We start from the raw sequence: 16,081 nt of genomic DNA, 5'->3' as shown, positions 1-16,081 counted from the left end.
ATCAGAAACCCTCATAGGCTCATAGTCATACATAGCCGCTCCCAAGCTGCCAACTCAGCCCCGTGCACTGTAGCATGGCCACCTCCAATCCTGTCAGAGGGGTCCTCCAACATGTTGAAGCCCACGCCAACACACTACGGCTCTGCATGCGGCAAAGATCAACAACATGAGACCAAAACTCTGCTCATGCCCTTGCCACATTGGGCGCATATTTGTTCAAGAAACCCATGAGGCAACCCTGAACCTACATAGTATTTTATTGAGCTCTACCTGGCTCAATAATACCTCTGCCCACAATGGCCTGCTGCCAAGAATCCGCAATAGTCATACATACCCCTCCTTGGATACCTCCAGGTCCAAATGCAGCTGACCAAAATGTCTCATAGTGACCACGCAATATCTGACCATATTGTCTAATGCGGCTCTCACAAAGATGATGCTCCTGTAGCATACGAATATCAATCTCACCACCCACAAGGCACCACTGAAGCTCATGATGCAACCGACCCCTCTGACATTGAAACTAGGGCCCTCCTAATCCCTGCATATTCCATGAGACGATCCTCATGGAGTCAATGAGGATAAACAGATGCTACAATAGCAACAAATCTTGCTATCTTCGAGGCCGGTTTGGATGGGGAGTAATGTCACAAAATGCTGACATGTCAAGTCACTGAAGAACAGAGCCAACCTTCTAATCACGTCCGAGAGGCCTAAACCCTAAGAAGAACAAGTAACAGAGGAAGAAGAAGTCCTACCAACTTATGGGACCCCATTCGATGAAGCCCAAGTGACATAAAGGAAATATAAATAAAGCGGGACCACACACACACAAGGAAGGAATTGCGTAGCAGCTGATGACGTGGAAACTGTACGGAAAACCCGGATTTCATGTTGGATTGCTGACGTGGAAAACTGTAGGATTTCCGCGTTTTGAGTTGACTGTTGACGTGGCAGTTGTACAGATTTCCGTGATTTACACTAGCAGCTTTTGGGCATTGCTTTTGGACCAAATGCTTTTGAGTTTGAAGGCTTTTCACTGTAAATTGCTTTTGGGACCTAGGGCCTTTAAATATGAGGCCATGGGCTCATTCTCTGGCATGCTTCCTGGAGAAGGTGCAGAGTCTGGAGTACCGGCTTGTACTGTGTTGATGCAATATAAAGAAATACCGAAAGGGGCGCCAAGGTTTGGGGCCAATACTCTCTGGGGTGGAATTCTGCCACTCCGTGTCGCGTGTCGTCTCTCTCTCTCTCAATTCAGTTGTTATTGAAGTGCTAAAAGTTTGTTCAGTCTGTTCTTTTCTATTGGCACGTGGTGCCCGGGCGTCTTGTGACAGTAATCCGCATCCGAGCGACCTCTAGACAAATGTGTCTGAAATGACTATCCCACCCAGGCCCAAGCCGAGTGTGCATTCTGTAGGGCTATATCCTCTGTCCAAGAATCCTCATGTACAAATACATAGCAAGGGGGGCTCTGAGTGTCAGCAAACAAATGCACCACAATGTGCCTACAACCTGCTGCATCCGGCGGTGTCACAATAAACTTGGCTAAAGGCCAAAGTGTCTGTACCAGATCTGTCACCCCCAAGTCCCCTGTGGTGTGAGAACTCAATGGCCTGGAACTGGAGCCAGTCAAGAACTGTGTGCAGAGTCCACTCTGTACGATCCCTGCCGCACAGCGGAAAGGAGAAACCTAATGTTGTATCCAAAGCCTCAGTGCCTCAGGTTGCTAGAAGAGGACGTAAACTCGAAAGCAAGCAACCTCCAGGTCAGGAGAAAAGTCACCTAGGAAGCGTGTGAAGCTATGAAGTCCCATCGTTTGCGAATGTCAAAGCTGGTCAAACCCCAAGAGACTGCTGCAAAAGGAGAGATTTGAACCAAAAGTGGCGTCCTCAAGTAGGATTGTCCCTCCCGAGCCATGCGACTTGTAGTGAAAGCACTATCAAGAGATCGTCTCGTGTGTCCAATCCCTTGTGTCTGAGGAGGAGTGTGAGCTGGGTCGGATGATGAGGCTGAGGGCCTCACCAAGGAGAGAGGAGCGGGAGGTGGGGGTGAGGGTGGAGGGGGGGGGCCAGGACGGAGGCGTCTGAAGGTGGTAGGGGGGGAGGCAGTGAAGGCGGCAGAGCTGAGGTGGAGGGAGCCTCCTTAGGGAGGTACTGTTGGAGGGGGTCAAAACGGTTCCCTATCGGAACACAATGCTACTGAGCTGCAGGAGGTCGGCCACCAGGGGGGGCAGTGTGGCGAGCCCGCCCCTGTCAACGGCAGTCGGGCACCTGCTGCAAATTGTCAGTTGTCTGATCACTAGCCTCCGTCGAGGTACCAGCCTCTGTGTCCTAGGTACCTGTCTGCTAGGCATGCTCAGGCTTGGGAGGCTACATTGTGGGTCGAGATCTCCTGCGAGGACAGGCCTTTGCTAAGTGGCCCATCTGCCTGCAAACAAAGCACTGGTTCAGGAGACCAGAATACTCCACACTCTATCTGCTCGAACCACCACTCACTCGAGGCAACAATATCACCTTCGGGAGGGAGTGTGTCTCCAACAAGAACCCAGACAGTAGGTAAACCTACGGCCTTGGCCACAACTGAAGCTACAATGCACGGTGACTCCAAAATTGTCCCGAACATGGAACCAATCCTTGGAAGTAGAGGGAGGTACTCTCTCCTCAGGCTTCGGAAGCAAACCAAAATACGCAAGTCAGCAACCTCCTCAAGCACATCTGTAGTAGGGTCGAAACCATGATGCCATCGTCTGAATTAAGCTCGAGCTGCTCGGATACCGAGCGGGCTCATCAATATCACCTTGGCCGTCATCTCTGGAGACTCAAACTCTATCTGATAATACCCTCTCCCAAGGATCTGGATATCGGTGATCCTTGTCCACATCGGAGAGGAGTCGGAGGTCGGTGATAATCCTAAAGCTCGCCTCAGCTGGGTCGAGTGCCAATAATCTTGCAGATGACTGAGGTGGCTTGCAAGCGTTCCACCTCGGCCATCAAGCTCGCTTGCTCTTCTGGCAAAACAGCAAGTCGAAGGGTCCGGCTCCGCAGGGTCGGGCGAGGGGGCTTCTGAGGAGTCCCTCTGTGGTGGAGCAAGGGCCGCCATTCTATGTCTCCTGCTGTCGAAGAGGGGGCGAATGTGTCAAATCCTTGGCCAATAGGCTACATAGTACAAACAGCCCACGGCAAAGGGGGCGGGTGAGTAGGTCAAGTGGAGTGCGAGGCGGGAAAGGCTACAAAAAGGCTACAGCAAAGGGGGCAGGTGAGTAGGTCGAGTGGAGCGCGAGGCAGGAAAGGGGCTCGCGGGCAGCGCGAGGTTGGAGAGGGGAGCTGGCGGGCTGCCAAGGGCAGCGCGAGTCGAGAAAAGGGGGGTGGCAGGCTGCTAATAGAATCGCAAGGAGGGGAGGGGGGTTGGCCGGTAGGTAGAGGTAGCGATGGCGAGAAGGAGTGTCAACAGTAGCGAGTGCCAAAAAATCTTTAAATCACTGTAAATGCATTTTACGCTTTTTATATTTTTTATTTTTACTTGTTTTCCCCGGAACCCTTGAAAACTGGACATTGCATGGCCAGTGTGAAACAGCTACTGCCGAACGGATTTCTCACATAAGGAATCTAGGTCAGTCAGTCTAGGACTAGTTGGGCTAGTTAGCACTGAATTCTAATGAATATGGAAGTCTGTGTGCACCAAATGGAATTTGGGCCACTCGGCAAGTTACTTACAACTTTATACGTTGATGGGAACTAGGGAATTAAACCAAAGGGGAAACTGGACACTTGGCAGTTGGAGAGCAACTTGCAAGACACCTCAGCAAGAGGGGGCATCCAAATTGAGAGTGGAGGCTGATTTTTGACTAAGTGCATTTACAGAGTGTGTGTGAGTAGTGGGTGAAGGTTCACAACTTTAATGGAAAGCTTGCCTTCTCCTTTGTCTCATGTAGCGCGATGATTTGCTCTCGCGCATCTCTCTCCCTTTGCACATATGGTAATGTCCCACTAGTTGGGCTTCTCAGTTGACTATGTACAGTTCTGGGGTTTTATGCACGTTTGCCAAGGCAAGAGCCTTCTAAATAGGAACCGGATTAGCTAATTGCTAATCCCCCACAAGTACGCAAGAGTTTCATTGCGAAAGATTGTGAATTTGGAGAGTTTGCTCGCGTGAAAACTCGTCCAAATCACAGGGGGACTGTCCCATTCCGTGCAGGAGCCCTTGGGACACGGTAGATGTGTTGGCTCCCCTAAAAACGATTCAAAACAGAGAATTACAGCCTGCTGTGTTTTTCTGCAGCTTTAGGTTTTTGCACCTAAACTGCAAGACAACACCATGGGAGCCTCGGGAAGGCCTTGGCATGCTTAGACAGGCCTTTGGCCACCTGGAAGTGACAAAACAGGGAGTTACAACATGCTGAAATTCTGTTACAGCTCACCAGAAAGCTTCTAGATTGCAAGGAAATCCGTCCTAGACATGAGCTTTTGACTGCAAGGGTTTCGGTGTCGTTACGCTGCCGAAATTGGGTCAAAAACCTGCAATTTCAGCCCTCGCCAGGTTTGGACAGCTTTGTGAGACTTTGATCCACGTGTCCAGATTGTCTGTTCTTAATTGAATAAAGAAATACAGAAAGGGGCGCTAGCCTTTGGGGCCTACAGGGTGTCTGTCTTTGTGTGCACAGTGGCATTCTAATCGCTGGACGCATCTGTGTTCTCTTTTCTTCTCAGTGCTTTGTGTAAAGTTAACAGGTAATTGAATTAGTACCACCCTCTATGGTGTACATGCCGGTTATACCCCCTCTTGGGATGAGGAGTGTTTTTTTAGCGAGCTTCTGATTTCAAGCTTTTACAATTAGAACAATTTTTGCGAGCTTTTTAAAATTAAATCTAGAGCCTTTTTTAATGGCACAAAATACTAAACCAAAAGCATATACTTTACATACGATAGACACCAAAAAACATACATAAGTTTCACAAAGTCTCAACTTTAAGCTTGAACATCTAGAAATGTGTGAACCTTGAAGCATACATTTAACAAGAGGGAAATTCAAAGTTCAATGTCTGTACAATATTCTCTTAATAAACTAAGCACCATATGTGCATGGCAATTGTCCACAACGAATGGTGGAGAAACACTATACATGGAGGATGTTTTCAGTCTATGCTCGCCTGTCCCAATACATCACACTCTGCACATCCATTCGATTCGCAATTGTGCCACTTTGTGAATGTAATAATCAACCACCTATTCATTGTAGATGCCACAAAATACTCAAGTACCAATCATAGTATCTCTCTAAGTTCAACAATTCACATGCATATGTGGTAGACATGTAAGAGCTACCCATCTCACTTAAAGAACCACATGGAGCGTTTTGCATTGCCTCTTATATGGACTCCATCAATCTTAATTAGGTGGATTGATCCATTCCAAAATGTGGTTGTGATCGGTTAAAAATAAAACAAGCTCAACCACCTCCCCCATCTTTTTGTCATAGGTGAATGTAGTATGCCTTAGCAATCCCATAGACACAACTAGAGATCAAGAACCCGAAAAATTCAAAAACGGATCGATAACGCTATTTAACATTTTTTTTAGAACAGAATAAGGCCATACACTAATATATCTTCATAAACATCTGATTGGAGGCACAATATCAATCTTTCCCTCTTCTAAAAAACTTTTTATCCATCTACACACACAATTATAGGATACTTACTTAAACCACAATTTCTTTCGCCCCTTGACTCAAAAATTTTAGTGGTCTGCTTTGTATCAAGGGTTTAATTTCCAAAAAAATAAAGGACCACCCTCATATGGATTTCCATGGGAAACTTAAGGCATTTTACATAATCAAACAAGCAAATATTAATACTCATTGATCTCATATGACCATACTTTTCCTACAAAAAGATCGACCATGTCCCCTTTGTACCAAGGACACTTTTGTCAAATTAAAAAAAATGGCGAGCCTCATGAAGCCTCAAATTTAAAAAAATGTCCACCCTCATGTGGGCTTCCACAGGGAATTTATGGCATTTGAAACACTTGGTTTACACTTCACACTATCCTTTAATCATGAGCATACATTTTATAAAACCGTTCGACATTTTTTACTTCAACAAGCATTTTTAAATATCAAAGAGACATGTTTGTTAGCTAAGAAGCATTTTTCCTAAACAGTGAACACTGCCACCACTCCATGTTTCTCACATGGATTCTCTCTCTATTTCTAGTTTTGAAGTGTTAGAATCATATTCTAGTCTATTCTTTTCAATTGGCATGCAGTGCCCTCTCGTTATAGCAAAATACACTGGAGGAGTATTTTGATAGCTTTCTTGACACCAGCCCTGCACTTAACTATATGGACATGGTGATGGTAGTAAGATGCTTAGCACTAGCCTCCATCAAGGAAGAGAGAGGAGGGGAAGGGGAGAGAGAGCGACGGGGGGGGGGAGAGAGAAGACCCCCCGCGCTATATATACCTTCATATGTTCAGAATAGTCTGAACTCACGAATTATAAGAGGAAATAAAGCACTCATAAAACTATAAAAGCAAGGGACGCAAGAAAAAACAAACTAAATCACTTTGTTTGTTACGAAACAAAAATAGATAAAACAAAATATTAAACTTAAAAATGTTTTTAGAAAAGACATGCGTAAAATAAGATGACACAACTTACTTGGCTTAAAACAAGTTCTCAACTTTAAGCAAAAAAGAATAAGACATCTTAAAAACGTAATTCTAGAAATCAAACTTCACACAACAACTTCTAAAGGGACACATTCTTGAGTCCTCAGCTAAGCTAAATACGAAATCGAAAAATGAATACTACTACAAACCTACGATGAGCAAAGATCCAAACTTGACAATATGTGACCTCAACTTCGCTGCTTGTCCAAACAGGAAGAATAAGATTATCACTTTTATCATGCATAGTTTGGAGAACAGCTATGACATCCCTACTCACGTCGTCAGTGCCCAAGAGTAGGTGCAAGTTTGTATAGAGGTCATTCATACTTTGAACGTACTCTATAAAACCAACGAGCTAAGTTTCTATCACCCTCCAGAGGTGATGGGCATACTCAGCCATGATAAAGGCTAGCATTTGTCAAGCTATAGTAAAAATACTAGAAGCGCTAGAGATCAAAACAACAACATAAGGTGTTATTAAATCAAATAATAAGTGGGATTTTTAGCTCCCCATTTCTATTGAATTTACTAATGATTATCTTGAACATTCCAAAGGAAGAAACATTAAAAATAAACTTACTACGATGCAAAAATGAACGAACGTTTTTCATGATTCTTTTGAATGAGTATCCTTTTTCAACTAGTTAAGAAATAAGATGGCAAGATTAAACAACAAAAGCAGATTTACTAGAACAAACACGAGAAAATCTAAATAGTTGAGAGCAAATGACACCATATTAGCTAAAAGAGAAATGTTCGAAGAAATGTGAGACATAAGATGATATTTAAATTGGCATATTCTAGTTCAAGGCGCTTATCATAGATATCTACTTCTAATCCCAAGGGAGTTTGAAAAATCGTAAGGTCTAAAAAGGCACAAAAATCACTATTTGTGGAACAGTTAAGTTCACAAAACTCCTTAGGATAAATTCCTCCGCCTACAGAACTCAAATTCAAGTACATAAAATCTTGAAAAGAAGGAACGTCAGGAACAAAACGATCATCTACAAAGCGTCTTACATTGCATAACTTGTGCAAAAATATTGGGCAAGCGTTAGCAAGGACAAGACGCTCCATCAAATCAAACTCATAAGTAAAAAGATAGAAATTAGCAAGAAAAACAGCACAATTGATGCCCCCATAGGGATACCAATTGTTTGCTTGAAAAGAGAGTAGCCGATGGTTATATATAAATTGTCCAAAAGAAAATCTAACCAAGATATGATGTCAATGTCATCTACAATCCTGGTGAATCTCTTTCTTCCTTTGTCTACATCTACATTCTTACTTTTCAGCCATAAGAAGTCAAAGTTCAAGGCTTACTTTTTTACTAGCAATGCCTTGTACCTATTCTTCTCAAGCTTGTACGCAAAAACTTTTGAAATAAGAGACTCGACTCTAAATTTAAGGTCCTCTAAGTTTAGCTTCGTGTATAGCGTTGTAAAGTCAAAAGTATGGAAACGTAAAGGAGAAGATTTCTCCTTAAGGCTTCTTGAAGGGTTCAAAAACTTTATAACAAGAATCACACCTACTGAATCATTTAAAATCCAACTTGAATCAGTAGGTACATCTGCTTCCTTTAGCATATTTTTCCACAATTCATTTACGCTAGGTAAAATGGCTTTGAAATAATAACTAAGCCATTTGGAAACCTCAGTCAAAGAGGTGTTACAAGAAGCAGCTATAAATCTAGGCTTTATAGGATTCTTGTGGAACTTCCAAACGGTATATAAAAAAGGTAATTTAGGCTAACACTTGAAACCAAAAGACTTACAAAAGTTCTGATGTTTCAAGATAACCTCTTGCATCAAAAGATCACAATCATTGTAAGTCTGAGAGTTTACTTCACCTAACAAGCATTCTAAATAGAACTTTTTTCTCGTAACAACAAAGTTATTAGAGCACTTATCTACGTAAGATATTACAAAATCACAATGAATTTTCCTAAGAGCATCACGATTAGAAGAAGATAAGCTATTCTTTCCTGAAGAAACATTCCTAGAGCAAGATGCTAATTTCAAAGAAGCTTTCTTGAGGACTACAGACTTCCAATGGGTAAAAACACCTTGAACTCCTAAAGCCTCCTCAAACTTTACTACGAAACTAGAAATTCCTTTGTCTATGGCTTTGAGAAGGCAAGAGTCATTTGAGGAAGGGAGCCTATATTTAGTACCTCTTGAGAAAAGGTCTTTCAAGGAATCCGAAGGAAGAATAGAACAATCGGCAGTAACTACATGACCCAAAGCTCCATTTACGTAAAAAGATAAGGCAGTTTTACTACAAGGGCAATCAATACTTGAGATTGCTAGCATTTCTTGCTTTTTCAGATTACGTCCGATGTCACTATAGTTGAAAGCTTTTTGTCCAAAAGTTTCCACATATTTGAAAGTTAGGATGGGATGGTTCCATACCTTTCTCACACAAGGAGGGAGAGCATCTAAAGCTTCTTGAGATCTCAAAATAGAGCTTAATCCAATCTTGTCTAAGTCAAGGGAGGTAAAAATAGTTATCAACAAATCTTTCTTTCCAACCAAGGGATTTTTCAGATTAGGACACTTGGACTTCAGAAATTTGCCTAGCAGTACTCGAAGTTGAGTACTATGAGACTCTCTTAGCTCCAAATCTTCATAAGAGTAGTTCTCAAGGGTATACAAGAGCTTAAATAGGATCCTTATAGTATACCTTTTAAATAATTTATAAGAAAAAGAACCCAACTCCATGGCTCTAGATAGGTAAATCAATCTACATTTGAAATCCCTATAAGCAAAAATTCTATGGTTAGCAGGGCCATCACTCTCAATTCTAGAGATTGAAGCCCTAGGGAGACCTTGTACTCTACTAGAAATAGTGTTGTGCAAGACAACTGGATTGATTTCAGAGATAGAAGGTGGATCTGAACAAGAATCTTTAGGAATCCAAGTTCTCTTAAAGCGACTTGAAGAGAGAACTAACTCGGGTTTGGGATGCCTTCGCCAAAGCATAGGTTTCTTATGGTAAATTGTCTTATTTTTACGTAGAGAAGACTTTTCTTCCAAGTTGAAACCTCTAGGAAGAAAGTATGCAAAGTTCTCATCCAAAACAACTCTCAAGGCCATACTGATTTATAGAACACCTTAGAGTTTCTAAAATTACCCTCTATATGCTCAATGGGAAAACAACGGAAAGACTCAAAGCCATGTTTTGCTATTGCCGCATACAAGGGTTTCACACTTTCACGTATGGTGCTCTTACTTTGAACTTTTCTTGCTTCTCTTACATGTTCCTGAAAACGGACAAAAGCTGTTCGAAAGGTTTGGCCAACATACATCATAGAACTATCATGAATACTATAAATAACATAAATAACTTGAGAGGTATGAACCGGACTTAAAGGACGATCTACCACAAGATGTTTTTTCCTTAAACGCCTCAAACGATTGAGGGCTTTTATGGAAAAACTTGTGTAATGAGAACTAACTAAGACGTTCTTGAAAGAAGCCCAACGAATAGGACCATCACCGATGCAATGTAAGACGCTTTGTAGAGCTCGCTACTGCTGTACTCTCCCGCTGCGCCATCGCCATCGCCATCGCCTCCTCCCCCCCCCCTCCCCTCCCTCCCTCCCTCACGTGCTACCCGCTGTCCTCCTCGTGCTGCCCTCAGCCCCCGCTGCCCCCCGCCTGCTGTCCCTCCCGCCTGCCCTCTGCCCCCGCTGCCCCCCCCCCTCGCGCTGCCCTGTTCCAGCCTTTCTGCCCGCCCTCAGCCTCATCCCATGCTGCCGCCTCACGCCCTCATCCCGTAGCCCAAACCCGTTTTATCCCCCCCCCCGTCTCGGCCCGTTCACCCATCAGTTTGGGCCCCCCGCCTCGGTTGCTCCCTGCAGTTTCGGCACTCTCGGCATCTGTTCCAACTCCTTGGAGCAGTGTTTGCGCGCCCTTCTGCAGCATCCTCCCGTCGTCCTCTTCTTACGCCACAGCAGTAGACACAGATGGAGGCTCCAGCTTCGCCACAGAGGGACTCGCCTGAAGCCCCCTCGCCCGACCCCGCTGAGCCCACCATTCGACTTGCTCTTTCGTCGACAGAGCAAGCGAGCCTTGCCGCAGAGGTAGAGCGCTTGCAGGCGACTTCGGTCATCTGCAAGGTTCTCGGCACTCGACCTAGCAGAGGAGAGCTGAGAGACCTTCTCCAGGCCCGCCTTCTCGCAGAGGTGGGCAAGATCTTGGATGTCCAGATTCTCGGACGGGGGTACTACCAGATTGAGTTCGAGACTTCCGAGATGGCCTCCAAGGTCATTGCTATGAGTCCACTGGCCATCCGAGCATCACGCGCCCACTTTCGACAGTGGCGACATGGTTTTGACCCGACTTCGGATGTGCTAGTAGAGGAGGCAGACATCCCCATCTCAGTCTGCTTTCCGGGTTTACGGAGGGAGTACCTTCCACTTCTCTCCAGGATTGGCTCCGCCATCGGGACAGTCCTAGAGACACCTCGTACGGCAGCATCAGTAGCTGCCAAGGCGGCTGGCATCCCTTCAGTTCGAGTTTTGGTCAGAGATACCCACACGCTCCCGAAGGTCATCCTTCTGCCTCGGGTGAGTGGGGGTTGGTTTCGACAGAGTGTGGAGTACTCGGGTCTCCCGAACCAGTGCTTCATTTGCAGACAGATGGGCCACCTAGCGAAGGCCTGTCCACGGAGGAAACCACGACCCGCACCCCAGCCTCAGCCCCAACCTGCCAAGGCTGGGCCGCAGCCACAGCCAGCGACACAGAGCACAGATTCAGCGCCACCCTCCGAGCCTGGGGCTCCAGCGGAGAAGGGGTGGCAGCAGGCCCGTGGCCGTCGACGCCAGGGGCCACAGTGACAGCCTGGCACTCAGAGTGGCCCCCAAGTGCCTACTCAGCAGCAGTGGGTTCCCACGGGGAACCGCTTTGGGACTCTTGAGCACGAGGAGCCTCCTTCGCCAGCCTCCACCTCCGCTTCACCCTCGCCAGCCGCTCCACCTTCCGATCTCCCCTCCTCCTCCTCATGCCCTCCCCCGCCCTCTGTTACCGCTCACCCCCCACCTCGCCCCCCCCATGTCTCTGCCGCCCCACCCCGCTTCTCCTCTCCCCCGCCCCCCCCAGCCCCTTCTCCCCCTCCTCCTGCTTCAGTACCTCAGTCGGCTCAGGAGACTGGACCCTCGCCGTCGGCTAGGAGATCTCTTGGCAGCGCCTTTGCCACGAGTCGCCTAGCGAGAGAGGGTCAGCCCTTCATGCGGCCCCCTCTGCAGATTCAGACATCTTCTCTTGCAGCTATCCCGCGTGGTTTGACGAGCATTGACCTCCGACGCCGCTGGGATTTCTTCGATTACGGGTTTACTCGTTTTCTTGGCGACTCCGCAGCAGACCTCGAGGCAGCCTGCTTCACAGTCCACGCTTTGTTCCTCGCCGCTAGGGGGACAGAGGCCTTGGACTCAGCAGTTGGTTTCTCCTTCCCCCTCTGTGGCAGGACTGAGACAGAGTGGTCCCTCGACTCAGTGGTGGGATGGTTGCATACACAGGTTCTCGAGTTCTCTCACCACATGGGAGAACTTGGCGTTACAGATTTGCTGCAGACGTTGTGGCCACTGGCCAAGTTTGCGGTGACACCCCCAGACTCAGCAGGATGTAGACACATTGTGGTGTACTTTTTTGCTGATATGCAGTGTTTGCCTTGCTATGTATTCATTCATGAGGACTCCTGGACAGAGGAGGTTGCTTTACGCACGGCTCACTCTGCTTGGGCTTGAACCAGGCACTCACTGCAGTCTCGCCTATCTAGAGGACGCTCGGATGCGGATTACTCCCCATCCAAGCCTGCTTCGAAGATAGCTCGTCTTGCTGCTGCGGCAGCATCTGTTCTCTCTCGCTCCCCATGAGGATTGTCTCGTGGCGTGCAGGGACTAGGTGGGCCCCAGTTTCAGCGACAGCGGGGCCGATTGCGTCAGGAGCTTCAGCGTTGCCTTGTGGGAGGAGAGATTAATCTCCTTATGCTTCAGGAGCACCATTTGTCTGAGAGCCGCATTCGGCGATGTGGTCAGATTTTGCATGGACGCTATGATACCTTTTGGTCAGCTGCTTTTGGACCTGGAGGCATCCAGGGTGGGGTATGTATGACTATTGCGGACTCACTACAGCAGGCCATTGTGGGCAGAGGGATTATTGTACCAGGCAGGGCTCAGTGGATTACTATGCAGGTTCAGGGTAGCCTTGTGGGTTTCCTGAACATCTATGCGCCCAATGTGGCGAGTGCTCATGCAGAGTTTTGGTCACAGATTGTTGAGTCTTTGCCACAGGTTGACCTGTGGTGTGTAGGAGGGGACTTCAACATGTTGGAGGACCCTTTTGACAGGATCGGAGGCAGCCATGCTACTGTGCATGGAGTCGAGTTAGCAGCTTGGGAGAGGTTTTGTATGACGCTGAGGGTCTCGGATACATGGCAGCATTCTGGCTTTGTGAGGCCTCCAGAGAGTCTTGCCTTCTCTAGATCGGACCGCAGAGTGGGAGGAGTGAATCTATCGCGCATAGATCGCTTCTACACTAGTGACCACTTCAGTGACTTGGGGGGATCAGTGGGCATCCTGGCAGGGACATCCTTCTCGGACCATGCACGAGTGATTCTCACAGTGGCACATAGGCAGAGGAGTGGGAGCACGATGCTTCGCATCCCAGAGCGGGTCTTGTTGGACTCGGCACTCAGAGAGAGGGTCGAGGCTCTATGGACAGAGGGCATGGACAGCCAGGCTCCACCTGCAGACAGAGTGGCCTCACGCCTAGCTCAACTTAGCCACTTCTTTCTCCAGGAGTCTCTGGCTCGACGGGCTGCAGCGAGAGAGGAGGAGCAGCATCTCAGACGAGGCATTGCTTCACTACAGAGGATGCAGGAGCAGCATCCAGACAGTCCATGGTTGGAGGAGCAGTTACAGCAGGCTCGACAGGAGCTTGCTTGCACAGAGGAGAGGCGCCATGAGTTTGCCTTTCATCGACAGGCATCTCAGTGGAGTCAGGTGGGTGACAGGGTGACAGGTGGTTTTTTTGAGACAGTGGGACCTCGGCACTCGCATGCCAAGGTCAATCAGATGAGGAGACCCGATGGGTCAGTTGTTTGTGAGCCCGAGGATATGCGTGCAATTGCTACTGACTTTTAGCGTGAGTTACTGTCGGCTAAGCCCCAGTCAAAGCGGCAGGATGCATGCAGGGAGCAGGTTTGGGCACAGATGCCTTGTCTTGTGACAGAGGAGATGCACCAGAGGCTAGAGATGCCACTTCAGCTTGAGGAGCTACACACGGCTCTTAGGGCCCTCCCTCGTGGTAGCTGTCCAGGTGAGAATGGGTTGACTCCCAGCTTTTTCTTGGAGTATTGGGGCCTGCTTGGCCCAGATCTTTGTAGTGCCTTTCAGTACATTTTCCACACAGGAGGGACGCCTGACAGCATGAGTGAGGGCCTGATTTACCTCATTCCAAAGGAGGGTGGCTCCTTGGATGAGATTCGACAGTGGCGCCCCATCACCATCCTCAACTCAACCTACAAAATTCTTGCCAAGGCTCTGAGTTTGAGGATTCAACCACTTTTGGAGAGCCTTATACATGGGACTCAGACAGGTTTTGTCAAGGAACGCAGTATCCTTGACAACATCTTCACTTTTTGGGAGGCTTCTGCCCTTGCACGGCTCCGTGGGGAGGACCTTGTGATTCTTCTTCTCGATTTTGAGAAGGCATACGGCAGAGTCGACTGGGACTTTCTAGAGGGCACGCTACGCAGGATGGGCTTCTCAGAGGCTTGGATCAGAGGGGTGTCAGCTTTGTACAGACAGGCTCATAGTCAGGTGCTTTTGGCAGGAGGTAGAGGTGAGAGCTTCATGCTCACACGATCGGTCAGACAGGGTTTTCCTCTTGCCCCCTTTCTCTTTCTGTTCTATGCGGAGGCGATGAGCAGATTTTTGGTGTCACAGCAGGTTGGTTTGAGGGGCTTAGCACTCCCTCTACGGGGAGATGAGCTTCTGGACGCTGAGTTTGCCGACGACTCAGCCAATTTACACAGATGTGGGCAGGCTTTGGAGACCTTCTGCTGTGCATCGGGCGCACTGATCAACTGGAGAAAGACAGTGGCTTTCTCGGTTGGTAGTGCTCCTGTGCCAGATTGGATGCCAGGAGAGGGTTTCAGGTGGATTCCTCCAGGGACTGCAGTTCGGTACTTGGGTTGTCAGGTTGGTTTGGATTTGTCCCCCGAGCAGCAGATTGCTCCTCTTCTCCTGTCCATCAGGAGAAAGCTGTTACATTGGAGCTCAGCCCGACTTTCGCTAGCTGGTAGAGTAGTAGTTGCCAACCAGGTGTTGTTGGCGACTATGTGGTACATCACTTCTTGCTGGATCTTCTCGAGTTCTTGCATCAGCCAGGTACAGAGGCTGATCAGGAACTTCCTTTGGTCAGGTCGCGACACTCAGATTGCCCGAGCCAAGGTGGCTTGGTCGGTCATCACACTTCCTTGTTCTCAGGGAGGGCTTGGGATCATTGATCCAGCACAGCAGAGCAGAGCCCTTCTTGGGAAGTTCGTCATCAGAGGACTTCTTCCAGGCGAGGAGCCCTGGAAGGAGTTTTTGTTGCAGAGGCTTCGTGCCAGGGTGCCTCAGTCAGGAGGCCCTTGGCAACCTTCAACCAGATGGATCTTTACAGAGTTGCGTCGAGTTGGTTTGAGCAAGAGACTGAAGGACCGATTCGCTGTGAGTCTGCTTCGTTCTTGGGAGCTATTACGGCGTGGCCTAGAGCAGAGACAGTCGACGTGCACGGAGGAGCGCCTACGGCAGCCCCTCGTCTGGAACCCCATGGTTAGCACTCAGCAAGGCCACTTGGTTGGGAGTAGGCCTCATGTTTCTTGGGGTTCCATGGCAACAGGTCCAGCCCGCTCTCTAGGTGACTGGCTAGAGTTCACAGGTTTGTCAGAGGAGGTGCAGGTTGTCCAGCTACAGGGCATGAGAGGGGTTCAGAGCATGTGTCAGGACATCTCAGAGTCAGTTCCAGCTGACTGGCTCACGCCTCTCGAGCCAATAGCACCCCGGTGGATAGGAGACTTCACACGACTGGAGGTTCTCATTTCAGTCAGGGCTTGCTCAGAGACTGTCCCAGCCCTGTTCTTCGAGCTTCAGGGTGGGGGACGACTACAGAGAGTTGCAGTAGAGGCCCCGCAGGTAGCAGAGTGTTGTTTCCAGAGGATCCGAGTTGTGGGCATCTGTGGGAGGACTTGCGTCATAGACCCTGACCCAGCAGCTCTTGAGACAGGACACTGGAGGCTATGGGCTTGGGAGTGCTGTCCACTGGCACGAGTACAGTGGGATCCTGGTGAGTGGCTATGGAGGGACCCATTCTCTTCTGCAAACCGCCCAGGAGTCCCTTTCTTTCAGTACACTGTTCG

The 16,081-nt window shown here is 48.1% G+C and overlaps 1 protein-coding gene across 3 annotated transcripts in view; it reads right to left on the bottom strand.

Moving 5' to 3' along the window:
- LOC147450014 (C2 domain-containing protein At1g53590-like) overlaps positions 1-16,081 on the bottom strand; it is a 189,893-nt gene that overhangs the window by 110,247 nt on the left and 63,565 nt on the right. The window lies entirely within an intron of this gene.

Source organism: Adiantum capillus-veneris, chromosome 9 (genome assembly GCF_014529385.1).
Source record: "Adiantum capillus-veneris isolate H3 chromosome 9, ASM1452938v2, whole genome shotgun sequence".
NCBI classification, from domain to species: domain Eukaryota; kingdom Viridiplantae; phylum Streptophyta; class Polypodiopsida; order Polypodiales; family Pteridaceae; genus Adiantum; species Adiantum capillus-veneris.
The sequence above is the reverse complement of the archived record's forward strand: the minus strand, read 5'-3'. Positions and strand labels throughout refer to the sequence as shown.